Source organism: Neomonachus schauinslandi, chromosome 11 (genome assembly GCF_002201575.2).
Source record: "Neomonachus schauinslandi chromosome 11, ASM220157v2, whole genome shotgun sequence".
Taxonomy (NCBI): domain Eukaryota; kingdom Metazoa; phylum Chordata; class Mammalia; order Carnivora; family Phocidae; genus Neomonachus; species Neomonachus schauinslandi.
In genome coordinates, this window is record NC_058413.1 from 109,456,235 (window position 1) to 109,470,487 (window position 14,253).

At 39.9% G+C, this 14,253-nt stretch overlaps 1 protein-coding gene across 2 annotated transcripts in view; it reads right to left on the reverse strand.

Annotated features, from left to right (window-relative positions):
- The window catches only part of DYNC2H1 (dynein cytoplasmic 2 heavy chain 1), a 301,460-nt gene that overhangs the window by 43,211 nt on the left and 243,996 nt on the right, over positions 1–14,253 (reverse strand). The window lies entirely within an intron of this gene.

A 14,253-nucleotide genomic window follows, 5' to 3' on the forward strand; every position in this document is an offset into this window, starting at 1 on the left:
TTAAAAGAAATTAAAAAAATACTCTAAAGTTAAATAAGTAAATAAAAAGATTCTAAAAAAGTTATCTTTTAAATACCTGACCTTCTATTAACTGGATTCTCTATTAATACATACTTCTTTACTTGACAATATTCTTTACGTTCATGTTCATCATCATGGTATACCTTTTCTGTGAGGGTTTGCTGGACTTTCCAAACATTATATAAATATTCAAACTTCTAAAGTGCAATAATAAGGAGAAAACATCAATTTCATACCCCAAAACACTGCCTGATTATATAGTAGAGAAACGACACTGTGGGATATATCAACAATGCATGGAAAACAAAAATTATAAGATAGTGGGAATTCAAAGTGTAAAATATCTGGTTTAATCACTTTAGATGTGTAAAGTAAGCTTTCCTCAGAATATGGCAGAAAAGTGTCTGAACGGTGCTTTGAACTGAGACAGGTGTGGTGATTTTCAAACATGACCCCACATACCAGCCTACACGCCGACACCAGCGACAATGAGTGAGAACACCCTCCACCTGGCTTGCTCGTGACACCGTACCTCCCACACGTGCTCTCCGAGGAATATGCTCCAACCAACCTGCCCTCAGCACCATCCGTCTGAAGCATCATCACAAGCCTGGCCGTGGGCCAGCAGCGCTGACAGGGGTAGCAACACTGCTAAGTGACCCCTGCCCCAGGGAGAAGGGAAGATAACCACACACACCAGGTGGACTGCAGCCCCAGCAGTGGGCTGGGGGCAGGCATCTGGTCTAACTGCAGGCCCTGCCCACCAACGAAACCCCAGGGGACAACTGCAGGAAAGGACCCTGCAGTTCCGTGCTACCACAGCTCTGGAAAACATCTGGTCCGACCCGAAAATGGAAAAGACAATTCCAGAATACACATGCACGCTTATGTTCAAGGCTTCATTACTTACAACCAAGACATGGAAGGAACCCATGTGCCCATCGACAGATGAATGGGTAAGGAATACGCAACACACACACACACACACACACACACACACACACACTCTAGAATATTACTCCATCTTGAAAAAGAAGGAATCTGTTTGGGACAATATGGGTGAACCTAGAGGCTATTATACTAAGTGAACCGTACGATTTTACTTCTATGTGGAATCTCAAACACAACAAACAGAAGAAAACAGAAACAGACCCATAAATACAGAAAACAAACAGATGGTTGCCAGAGGAGAGGAGGGGAAGGAGATTGAAAGGTACAGTCTTACAGTTACAAAATAAGTAAGACGTGGGGATGCAACGTACAGAATAAGGAACGTGACTAATATGGTAACAACTCTGGATGTGGACAGGTGGTAGCTACGTTCATCTTGGTGGTCGCTTCGTATTACACGTAAATGACGATCACTACATTGTACATATGAAACTAGACTCTGTGTCATGTACAGTTCAGCCGAAGTATCAAGAATGTGTTACATATCATGTTTGGGAGTTTATATAAAAATGATTTAATGAAGGAAGTCTTAGGAAAGGAAGTAGGTGCTACGTTCTGAGAGTTGTGCTGGATTTCGACGAAGGCAGAAAGAACTGGAGGGGGTGTTTTAAGCGAACGCTGGCTGGCTGCTAACTCTGTGTGAGCACCGAGCGCGTGAGAGGCACCATCCCATGTGCTCCTCACAATAACCCTCAGGAGCAAGGGCTGCTTTCACTGCCATGTTACACAAGGAGCACGTGAAGGCCACACGTGTGGCCCCAGGCAACCTCACTCCAGAGTCTGTCAGCATCGGTACCAGCTGCGAGGCATCTTACCTTCCCATCGTGCTTTACGCATATTACACCATGTGAGGTTCAACGCAAGACAATTATGAATTAGGAATTAAAATTATAATAATGGGGAAACTAAGGCTTAGAACAGGTTAACTTATCAGTGTTTTTAACTAAATGTTATAGAGCTGGAGCCCAAGTCTAACCCTAAACAGAACCTCTTTCTGCTACCCATCCTTTTCATAACAGATGTCATAGCAGGGGAGGGGTCCACTGCTCACTTCCTTCCCTCTCTTTCAAGCATCAATTAAGTACATGGTTATTCAGCAAGCTTGTGTTAAACAGCTGCTACTTGGCAATCATTTGTTAGGTGCTCTGGATACAAAATGACAACACAACCCCTGTTCATAACAACTTGTTTGAGAAGGCAGGGAAAGAGACAAAGAAAAGGGATACTGCAGTTGGTACAGTAAGTTCCCTGATAATGACAAGAGCAGTGCTCATTATACACAGAGCTAGCGTCCACCAAATCCACACTCCGTATGAGGGCGAGAGTCAGGGAACGCTTTCTGGTGGAAATAACACCCGAGGTAAATCTCAAGGGATAAACAGTCTACACTCCGGGAGAGAAAGACAGTAGGAAAAGGGAGGACAATTAATAAGGGAGACATTAATTAAGTAAGGACCAGACCAGGAAGCTTTTTGGAGTCTATACTAAGGAGTTTGATCAGGTAAGCAATGATAAGACCAAATTAAACTTGAACCGGGCATGTGACACAATCGGATTTGACTGCAGAGACATTACTCCAGTAGACACAGGGAGAAGCGGCATTCGGGGATGGATGCGGTGGCAGGAAGGGAGTCAGGAAGCTGCTGCACTTTGTGAGGCAGGAGCCAGCGAGGACCTCCACAGGAATGAGAGGAGAAGGGTCCCGACAGCAAACACGTCTGCAGTTGGCGGCACGGACGGGGCAGGCACTGTTCTGAGCATGGTACTTCCGTGCACACCTCTACCCTTCAAAACAACCCTCTGAGGGAGGCATAATCATGAACCACGTTACAAACATTTAGAAACCGAGGGAAGGAAAGTTTAAGTGACCTGAACAAGAAAGCACTGTAGTATAATCTTGGATATTTTCATTTCTACTCTATAATTTCAGTGTTTATTATTATGTGAACTTTAAACACAGCGCCACTTTTAGTGACTCATTTTCCTCTTCTATTGAATATTGTAGTTGTTTATCACATTGCCAACCACCACCACTGCACTCAGAAGAGCCATGTGCTGATGTTCGCCCAGGGGGATGATAATGGTAATCCACGACGTGCACCTGCTGAAGTTACAAGAGATGTCTGGACAGCTTCATGGGATTCAAGTTTACTGTAGCTCCCGAAAATGGGAGCAGCTTTGTAACCACTATTTATTTCAAACACTAGAAGTTGCAATGAGATATTATAGTGTAAAAAAGGATTCAGTTTAAATTTTTTTTTTGAAAAAGGGGGTAAAGAAAAAGAAAAAAATGTAGTTCACTCTAATTCCAATTGTGGATGAAGTGCTTGACAATAGGTAGAGTTTACAACTTATCACTAACTCCTACACTAGCCATAATTTACTTTATAATAGGTTCCAATTTAATATTACTAAGACCTTTGCTTAGCTACCAAGATTTTACTTTTCTTATCAATATAGAAAAAGAGTTTGTAGAACAGCACCAGAACTAAGGACTTTCAGATCCGAGGGATGTATCTAATGGAATTACTCTCTTACATATGAACACCACTGTTAAAAGTTGCTACACTGGGAGCCAGGGAGATGCTGCAGGAGGAGAACTGGAGCTCACCTCCCCCACAGATACACTAAGGCAACAAATACACGTAATGCAACTGATTCTGAAAACGACCTGAGACTGGCAGAGCAGACTGCCACAACTAAACACATAAAGAGGCCACGTCAACGAGGTTATGAAGAACACAGGTGCAATCAGGAACCAAGCCCCCTACCCCCCACCACGGTGACCCAGAAGCAGGAGGGATATATATCCCAGGCACAGAAGAGTGATGGGATCAAGCCCCTCAAGGAGCATCCCCAGCCCTTGGTACTTGCACCAAGGAGAAATACCCCCACAACGTCTGGCTTGCAAAGTCACTAGTGCCTAATTACGGGAGAGCCAGAGGGCAACAGGGAACGGGGTCTCCACTCCCGAAGGACCCGTACTCTCTGTCTCTTAGCCTGAGACCCAGCACAGAAGCAGCGGTTTCCAAAGTGCCTGGGGTTTATTTACGGACTAATTTTAGGACATGTGCTGGAGGGGCAGGGATCTGGAGAAGCTTTCCCAAGAAATGGAGTGCAGGTGGGCACCGTTTCTGTCGCCCTCCTTGGGCCCAGCTGGCCACAGGCTTCTCTCCATTTACTGTGCTAGCACTGCTTCTTCACCCAGGTGTTCCATTATGGACCCACCCCACCCAACTCAGCTGCCCTGGCAGGTGCCACTCCCAAGTGCCTCTTGCCCTACCACACCCAGTGAGTAGCCCTGGCAGGAAGTGGCGCCCCTCCAGTGACTTCTGCCCTGGGGAGGTGAGGAGCCAGCAGGGGCTACAGCTGAGCCTCCCGCTCAGCTGCATGGGAAGTTCCTCCACCCACCAGTGTGACCACAGTTCCTACAGGTATGCCTCAGCCGCTGTGCCCAGGGCAAGACCTGCCCACACGTGTGACAGTCACTGCAGAGAGCTGAGCTGAGGGCCAGCTCCGCCCAGCACAGCCCGTGCAGCAGTTACAGCCCCCCACACAGGAGGGGGCCCGCACCCACACTGGGGACCCTGGGGAGCGCCTGGCGCTGGTGACCAGTGGGGAATGAGCTAGCAGGCACCACAGGACACCTTCTACATAAGCCCACTACTTTCAAGACCAGGACACATAGCGGACCTATACACTACATAGTCACAAACACAGAGAGTTAAACAAAATAAAGAGACAGAAGAATAGGATCCAAGTGGGGAAAGAACAAGACAAAACCCTAGAAAAAGAGGTACATGAAACAGAGTTAAACAATCTGCCCGACAGAGAGTTCAAAGTAATGGTCATAAAGATACTCACCAGACTGAAGAGAAGAGTGAAAGAACTCAGTGAAAACTTCAACAAAGAAATAGAAAGTATAAAAACGAACCAGTCAGAGCTTAAGAATACAATAACTAAAATGAAAAGCACACTACAGGGATCATCCACACATTAGGGGATGCAGAATGGATTAGTGATCTGCAGACAGGGCGGTGGAAAGCAACCAGGGTGAACAGCGAAAAAATAAATAAATAAATAAATAAAAAGAACAACAACAAAAAATAAGGACCAGTTAAGGCTATCTACCACAACATCAAGAGTCATAATATTCACAATGCAGGTGTCTCAAAAGGAGAAGAGAGAAAGGGAAGAAAACGGACTTTGAGAAATAATAGCTGAAAACTTCCCTAACCTGGGAAGGAAACAGACATCCAGGTCCAGGAAGCACAGAGAGCTGCACACAATGAATCCAGAGGTCCACACCAAGACACATAATAATTAAAATGCCAAAAATGATGAAGACAGAATTTTGAAAGCAGCATGAGAAAAGCAACTAGTTACATACAAAGGCATTCATACAAGGCTATGATTTGATTTTTTGACAGAAACTTTACAGACTAGAAGGGAGTAGTAAGATACATTCAAAGTGCTGATAGGAAAAACCTGTAGCCAAAAATACTCTAACCAGGAAGATTATCATTCAGAATTAAAGGAGAAATAGAGTTTCTCAGACAAACAAAAGTTAAAGGAGTTTACCACCACCAACGAGGCCTTACAAAAAGTGTTCAAGAAACTTCTTTAGGTAGAAAATTGTGAAATGGAAAAATTTCACTGGTAAAAGCAAACTTACAGTAAAGGTAATAAATTAATCACTTATAAAGCCAGTTTGAAGGTTAAAAGACAAATGTAATACAATCAACTGTACCTATAAAAATTAGTCAAAGAACACAATATGAAAAGATGTAAATTATGACATATATATAAAATGTGGAGAGGGTTGTAAAATGTACTGCTTTTAGAATGTGTTCAAACTTAAGTGACCATCAACTTAATATATATTGCTATTCATATAGGATATTATATATCAACCCAATGGTAACCACAAACCAAAAGCTTTATAAAAGAGATGCACAAAAATGAAAGAGAAATAAATCCAAGCCTTACACTAAAGAAAGTCATGAATCAAAAGGAAAGAGAAAAGAGAGAAGGAACAGAATAAAAACTACAAAAACAATCAGAAAACAATCAACATAATAGCAGTAAGTACAAAACTGCAAATAATTACTTAAAATGTAAATGGACTAAATGCTCCATTCAAGAGACACAAGGTGTCAGAATGGATAAAAAAACAAGACCCATCCATATGCTGTATACAAGAGACTCATTTCAGACTTAAAGACACACACAGACTGAAAGCAAAAGGATGGAAGAAGATACATGATGCAAATAGAATGAAAAAAAAAAGGCAGCAATACTTTCATCATACAAAATACTCTTCAAAACAAAGACTGTAAGAAAAGACAAAGAAGGGTATTGCATAATGATAAAAGGATTAATCCAACAAGAAAACATAAAACTTGTAAACAACTTTACACCCAGATAGGGGCATCTAAATACATAAAGGAACTATTAACAGACACAGAGGGAGACACTGACAGTAATAGGGAACTTTAACACACTACTTACATCAATGGACAGATTATCCAGGTAGAAAATCAATAAAGGAATACTGGCCTTGAACAACATACTAGGTCAGATGGATTTAATAGATACAGACAGAGCTTTCCATTCGAAAATGGAATATACCTACTTTCCAAGTGCACATGGAACATCCTCCAAAAGAGATCACATGTTATGCCACAAAACAAGTCTCAATACATTAAGAAAGCTGGAATCATGTCAAGCATCTTTTCCAATCACAATGGTATGAAACTAGAAATCACAAGAAAAACACCCTGAAAACCACACACATGTGGAGGCTAAACAACATGCTACTAAACAACCAAGGGGTCAATGAAGAAATAAAGAGGAGATCAAATACCTGGAGACAAATCAAAGTGTAAGCACCATGATCCAAAATCTCTGAGACACAGCAAAAGCAGTTTCTAAGAAGCAAGTTTATAGTGATAAAGGCCTCCTTCAAGAAACAATAAAAATCCCAAACAACCTAACCTTACACCTAAAGGAACAAGAAAAAGAACAACAAACATAACCCAAAGTTAGTGGAAGGGAAGAAGTAACAAAGATCAGAGGGGGATAAATGAAACAGAGATTTAAAAAAAAAAAACAGAAAAGATCAATAAAGAGCTTGTTCTTTAAAAAGATTAACAAAATTGATAAACTGTTAGCCTGACTCATCAAAGAAAAAAAAAAAAAAACCCAGACATTACTCAAATACATATTATCAGAAATGAAAGAGTAGAAGTTGCATCCTATGCCACAGCAATACAAAGGGGTATAAGAGACTACTCCAAAAAACCTACATGCCAACAAATTGGACAATCTAGAAGAAATAAATTCCTAGAAACATACATTCTTCTACAACTGAATCAGGAATAAACAGAAAATCTCAACAGACCAGTAACTAGTAACAAAATTGAATCTGCAATCAAAAACCTCGCAACAAAAGTCCAGGGCCAGATGGCTTCACAGGTGGATTTTATCGAACATTTAAAAAAGAGTTAATACCGGGCGCCTGGGTGGCTCAGTTGGTTAAGCGACTGCCTTCGGCTCAGGTCATGATCCTGGAGTCCCTGGATCGAGTCCCGCATCGGGCTCCCTGCTCAGCGAGGAGCCTGCTTCTCCCTCTGACCCTCCCCGCTCTCATGCTCTCTCTATCTCATTCTCTCTCTCAAATAAATAAATAAAATCTTTAAAAAAAATAAAATAAAAAATAAATAAATAAAAAAACAAAAAAATAAAAATAAAAAATAAAAAAGAGTTAATACCGAATATTCTCAAACTACTCCAAAAAATAGAAGAGGAAAGAATGCTTCCAAATTTATTCTATGAGGCCAGCCTAAACCACACAAAAAGGAAAAGAAAAGAAAAGAAAAGAAAAGAAAAGAAAGAAAGAAAGAAAGAAAAGGAAAGGAACGAAACGAAAAAAGAAAGACGAATGAAACTGGAGGGGGAGACAAGCCATAAGAGACTCAATCTCAGGAAACAAACTGAGGGTTGCTGGAGTGGGGGGTGGGGGGGGAGGGATGGGGTGACTGGGTGATGGACACTGGGGAGGGTTTGTGCTCTGGTAAGCACTGTGAATTGTGCAAGACTGTTGAATCTCAGATCTGTACCTCTGAAACAAATAATGCAATATATGTTAAGAAAGAAAAAAAAAAAAAGAAGAAGAAGAATGTAGCAGGAGGGGAAGAATGAAGGGGGGGAAATCGGAGGGGTAGACGAACCATGAGAGACGATGGACTCTGAAAAACAAACAGAAGGTTCTAGAGGGGAGGGGGGTGGGAGGATGGGTTAGCCTGGTGATGGGTATTGAGGAGGGCACGTTCTGCATGGAGCACTGGGTGTTATGCACAAACAATGAATCATGGAACACTACATCTAAAACTAATGATGTAATGTATGGGGATTAATGTAACGATAAAAAATTAAAAAAAAAAATTTCTAGATAAATGTTCCTTTGTTGGGTCTAGCTAATCTTTCTCCTGTCTGTGGCTAACTTTTTATATTCAAAACCATATAATCAATTTGGGGATAATTTTTATATGTTTGGAGATACAGGTGAAGGATTTTAATTAATTTTTTTTTGCTTTGGCTCTTCAATTGTTCCAGTAACTGTCTATTAGAGAGATTTTCCTTTCTCTCTTTAATTGCCATAGCATATCTGGTGAAAATCAATTGATCATACATCAGTGGGTCTTTCCCTAGACTCTGTTCCATTCCACTGAGCTATATATTATTGGACTTTTGTCTAATGCCTTTTCTGTGTCTACTGAGATAATCATGTAATTTTTACTAGTCTATTAAAATGATAAATAACATTTTTTTAATTCAACCTAATTTATATTCCTAGAATAAACCCCACTTAGTCAAAATGCATTATCCACTTTTATATTTTGTTGAACTTAATTTGCTAATATCTTGTCAAGAAGTTTTGGGTCTATGTTGAAGAAGGAAATTTATCTATAGATTTCCTTTATTATGATGTCTTTGTTAGCTTTTGCTATCAGGCAATGCTGGTCTCAGGAAGTTCAGGGAAGTATTCCTGCCTCTTCTATTTTCTGGAAGAGTTTACATAGAGTGGGTATTATTTCTTCCTTGAATATTAATTAGATTTCAGCAGTGAATTCTAGGAGCTCTCTTTGTGGGAAAGTTAGTAACAAATTCAAATTCTTTAATAGAGAGTATAGGCTATAGACTATTTCTTCTTGAATGAGATTTGGTAGTTCGTATCTTTCAAGGAATTCATACATTTCATCTAAGTTGTTGAATTTATAAGCATAAAGCTGTTAAAAATATTCCATTATGCTTTTAATGTCTGTAGAAACTGTAGTGATGTCTCTTGTCTTATTCCTGATACTGGTAACTTCAGACTTCTCTATTTCTTCATCTTTCTTTGGACTATCTAAGTAAAGGTTGTATTTCCATCTTATGTCCTAAATTGGCTCATTACACATACCTCTGTGGTATTTTAATTTTATTTTTATTGGTTGCTTTAGGATTTATAGTACACATCTTTAACTTACTACAGTCTACCTTCAAAAAACAGCTATTAAGTGATATTAATGAAACTCCAAATAATATTAATAAAACTTCACATATAGCACAAAGGTCTTACAACACTATAATTCCATTTCCACTTGCTAAATGAATAAAAAAGGACAAGGGGAAGAATAAATTCCAGAGTTAAAAATCTCTGCTAAAAAAAAAAAGTATATATTCTCTTATCATGCACATTAACAGTATTAAATTAGGGATACTGAAGGAGAATTCCAAGATACTAGAGATTCTGGATATATGCAGGCCCCGTCGTACTGACATAAATCATCAGGAACTGATTTCCATTTGTAAGTGTATCTAATAAAATTCAGATTTCAGTGAAGCTAGAGACGAGGAGGTGGGGGAGTTCCATCCCAGTGTGTGATAAGCCTTTGGAGGTGAGTATGTGGAGTTCAGTGTTCACAAAGCTGCTAAGTGCCTCTTGTAACAAAGACTACCCTACAACTCCATGATAGAATTAAATTACTCAGTGACAGAGGAAGTGGGGAGAACACTGATGTAGGAAACACAACACCAGGACTGCAGTATGGGCTCTGCCACTTTATGGGACATTTTCTGATCTTAGTGAAGGGGCATGATGAGAGCAGAGCACAGAAGCGCTCTCACCTGGTAGAGTGTTACATAAAACATAAGGTATTTATTCTAATGGAAGAGTGCAAATCACTCACCATTAATAATTATCATTAGGTAAGGCAGCTGATGACTTTTTAAAGCACTATTTGCACAAAGATAGATAAATTTTACAAGAGGGACCCTTTAAGGAAAGTTGGAAGTCTCCCCAGACATTTCATAAGAATGAGCATCTTTTCTTTTCCCCCAAGATTTAGAGACCAACGATGAAGGTGGTCACAGATACTGACGAGTGGAGTCGGGGGGCTGAAAGGTGATGTGGCAGGTGCTTCTGCCAGTTTTTATGGGAATTCTGACTACACGATGCATTTCTAAAACCTTGGCCTGCATCAGAACCATCTCAAGGGACTGATAAAATGCAGATTGCAGGGGAACACAGAGTTTGATTCACACAGTCAGTCAAGACTTCACACTCCCAAGTTCTCAGGTGATGTGGATGTTCCTGGTCTGCAGACCACACTTTGAAAACCACTGCTAGAAAGAAGACCATGGAAGAGAAAGGAGTGAAAGGAAAAAACTATCCAGCACAGGAGATCCTAACTCTTAGACATCCTGAAACTATACAGTAAAGCTCTATATGTATATATGTGCCTATCTGAACAGAAGGCATTGCTCAGCAAGAAAGATGAAATGATTTTGTATTCTATCTTTTCAATTTTTATTCATTTAAATTATAATTTAAAGCCCATGTCCTAATATGTAAAAGAGTCACAATATTTAACAGTACTATTCTCTTCAACAAATTATATTGTGACTTTTTATAAATAAAAAAAAAGTTTTCGTAGATTACCAGAAGCTGTCAAAGAAATAAAAAAGTCGTAACTCTCTCTAAGAAAATTCTTAATCCAATCATGTCAACACAGTAAGAAAATGTCAAGTACTGAACTATTTCCTAACTTACATTAAGTCATATCACTTAATACAGAACTTGTCACATTCAAATGTAATAAAACATTAAATTTTTATCTTGAAATAAATGGGATAGTACTGGATTCACAATTCTTGGTAAAACTCATTGGAAAGTAAATGTCAGAAACCATTTTATGGATCTTGTCTTGGTGAAGGTCAGCCTAGTCTGAGTCTCATCAGACACCAGGAAACATCTCTAGAGATATTCTCTGTGGTATAATGTAAATGTGCTTTGCAAAACATGCTTTCATCCTTGGAAAGAATTTTAACCAATTTGTTTTCATGCAAATTATAAAAATATTTCAAAAATAGTGATATTTTAGAGGCTGTATTTCTCAATTCAAAGTGTAATATATAGGGGCGCCTGGGTGGCTCAGTCATTAGGCGTCTGCCCTCAGCTCAGGTCATGATCCCAGGGTCCTGGGATCGAGCCCCACGTCGGGCTCCCTGCTCAGTGTGGAGCGTGCTTCTCCCTCTGCCTCTGCCTGCAGCTCACCCTGCCCTACTTGTGCTCTGTCCTTCTGACAAATTTTTTTAAAAAGTGTAATATGTGTAATATATAAAACTTAATTTAATACATTAATAATGAGATTGTCTACATCCTCAACACACTGTAATTAAGAAGTCGTCAGGCCCTGGTGCTATGCCAAATACAGAAACACTGAGGAGAACTTACTGAGTCAGGGGAAGAGAAAGAGGCGCTACCAAGAATTAAAAATCTCTGACTTCTTTATAAAATGCCATTCCTTGGTTTTACTCATGGAAAATGTTTCATATAATAAAGCCAATTTAACTCTTTATCTTTCACTACGGTCTAATAAGCCACATTACAAAACCATTATAAAAAATGATTTCTTCATTTTTTTCAAGTGTTTATGCCAAAGATCACCCAAATGGTTTATAACAGCAGAAGCAAAACAAGAAGCCAGGTCTGCTGATGACTTTTTCTATTTTTCATTTATATCACATACAACCCTCTTGAGCCACCCTATTCCATGCCCTAACCAGCTCTTACTGAGATGAGTAAACAGTAACCCACATGATACCCCTACTTCTATAAACTAGTTTTGTATAGTGTTACCAGTCAACTGCTCCAAAAGCTGCTTTTTACCTAATAAAGTTCTCCTAAAGTAACAATAATAAAAGCAACTATCATTTAGAGGATGCTTGCTTTGTACCAAGCACTTTACTTATGATTTAATTTTCATACCAACCCCATAGGGTAGGTTATCTTTATTATCCTCATTTTACAAACAAGAAAAGTAATGTTTAGAGAGGTTTACCTGACCTGCCCGTCACACAGCTACCAAGTGGCAGATAGACCTATTCCACGGGCCACTTTCTTGGCCTTTTGTGACATTATTTCTACACGAAAATATTCTTCTTGCCTATGGCATTTAATCCAAACACCTTTTCTTTGGCTTTAGAAACCTCAAAATCTGATCTAAGCTGAATTTTCTACGTGTCAGTGTGTGTGAGTGCCACCAAACTTGCTGTCCTCCTCTACACTCGTGCTCTATCAGTGTGATTCTCCTCCTCGACCTCACTCAACTGTCATTAAATGCAATCCCGTACATTTTGCCCTTAGACAGCATGAAGTTGGATTTTAAAGAAATACACTCTCATGAAAATTTATCTTTTGGAAAATTTAAATCATTTCTATTTACAAAGGCACCAGACCCGCCTAGGTTCCTGACTCTACAAGTTCTCCCTGCGTGACTCTGGTTAAGTGACTGAGCGCCCATCTGCCTCAGGCCCCTCCCAGTAGAATAAAGGTAACAGGAGCACCACCTTGCACGTGGTGCTTACATGAGCTAACTAATGTAAGCTCTTCAGAGCTCTCACAATCCTTTCTCAGTGTTTCCTTGAAATGCTCAAGGAGCTTTCATGATAGATAATGTATCACTTGAAATTAAAAAGAAGTTAGATACAGCTTATAGAACAATATACTACTACTATGGTATTTTGAATATCATCGTTGATTCAAACAGTCATCTATATACAGAGAAAAACCATTTAAATGCAGTACACAATGCAAAGCTGAGATTTCCTTTCCAAGGTAAAGGGAAAAAGGAACATAAGGTTGGCAGAGTATGCCTTTTTGTCTATGCAGAAAAGGAATGGATATTGCAGCGGACTGAAAGTTTGTGTCCTCCCCCAAATCCATATGTTGAAACCTTAACCCCCTAGGTGATGATATTTGGAGATGAGGCTTTGGGGAGGTAGTAAGTCATAAGGGTGGAGCAAACATGATGGGATTAATGCCCTCCTAAGAAGGGACAGGAGAGAGGTTGATTCCTCTCTCTTTCCTCTGTGCTATGTGAGAACACAGCAAAAAGATGGCCATGAGCAAAGCAGGAAGCAGGCCTCATCAGACACCAGATCTACCAGCAATTTGATCTTGAGAACTATGAGAAATAAATGTTTATTGTTTAAGCCACCCAATGTGTCGGAATTTGTTATAGCAGCCTGAACTAAGACAGAAATCTTTTTATGTAAGGTACAGGAACTTCCAGGAAGATGATCTTTTATGTAGAAGACTTTAAGTTGACCATCAGAGTTTTCTATATTGAGGGTAAACAGTGTTGGAGGCAGGGGGAAAACAAAACTTTTTTCTTTCTAAATTCCTATGGGACCCTAGTGAAATCTTTTCCAGATGCCAAGTTCTGTAAGGTGTATATTTTCCAAAAAACTAAAGTAAATATATGTCAGATACTCCAATTTTTTTGTTTCTAGCCAATAGATCTATAATACATGGATTTCACTGATATTTAAAACGGTTTAATTGGGCATCTGGGTGGCTCAGTCAGTGAAGCGTCTGCCTTCAGCTCAGGTCACAATCTCAGGGTCCCGGGATCAATTCCCACATCCATGTTGGGCTCCCTGCTCAGCGGGGAGTCTGCTTCTCTCTCCTCCTCTCCCCCTCCCCACTGCTCATGCTCTCTCTCAAATAAATAAAATCTTAAAAAAAAATAAAATGGGTCAATTATTCAGCAAGAGAAGTGGATTTCCCTTTCTTCTGCTAAAAGTACCTTGATTCTCCACTGGGTAACCATCCTTCCCTTACTTGGAGTATACCACATTACAGATGGAGCTGAATCCATCCTAGCTGCTGGTATACATATTCGGCTGAAGCTCTAGCCAATGAGAACTTTGCAAATCCTGAACAGAGAATTT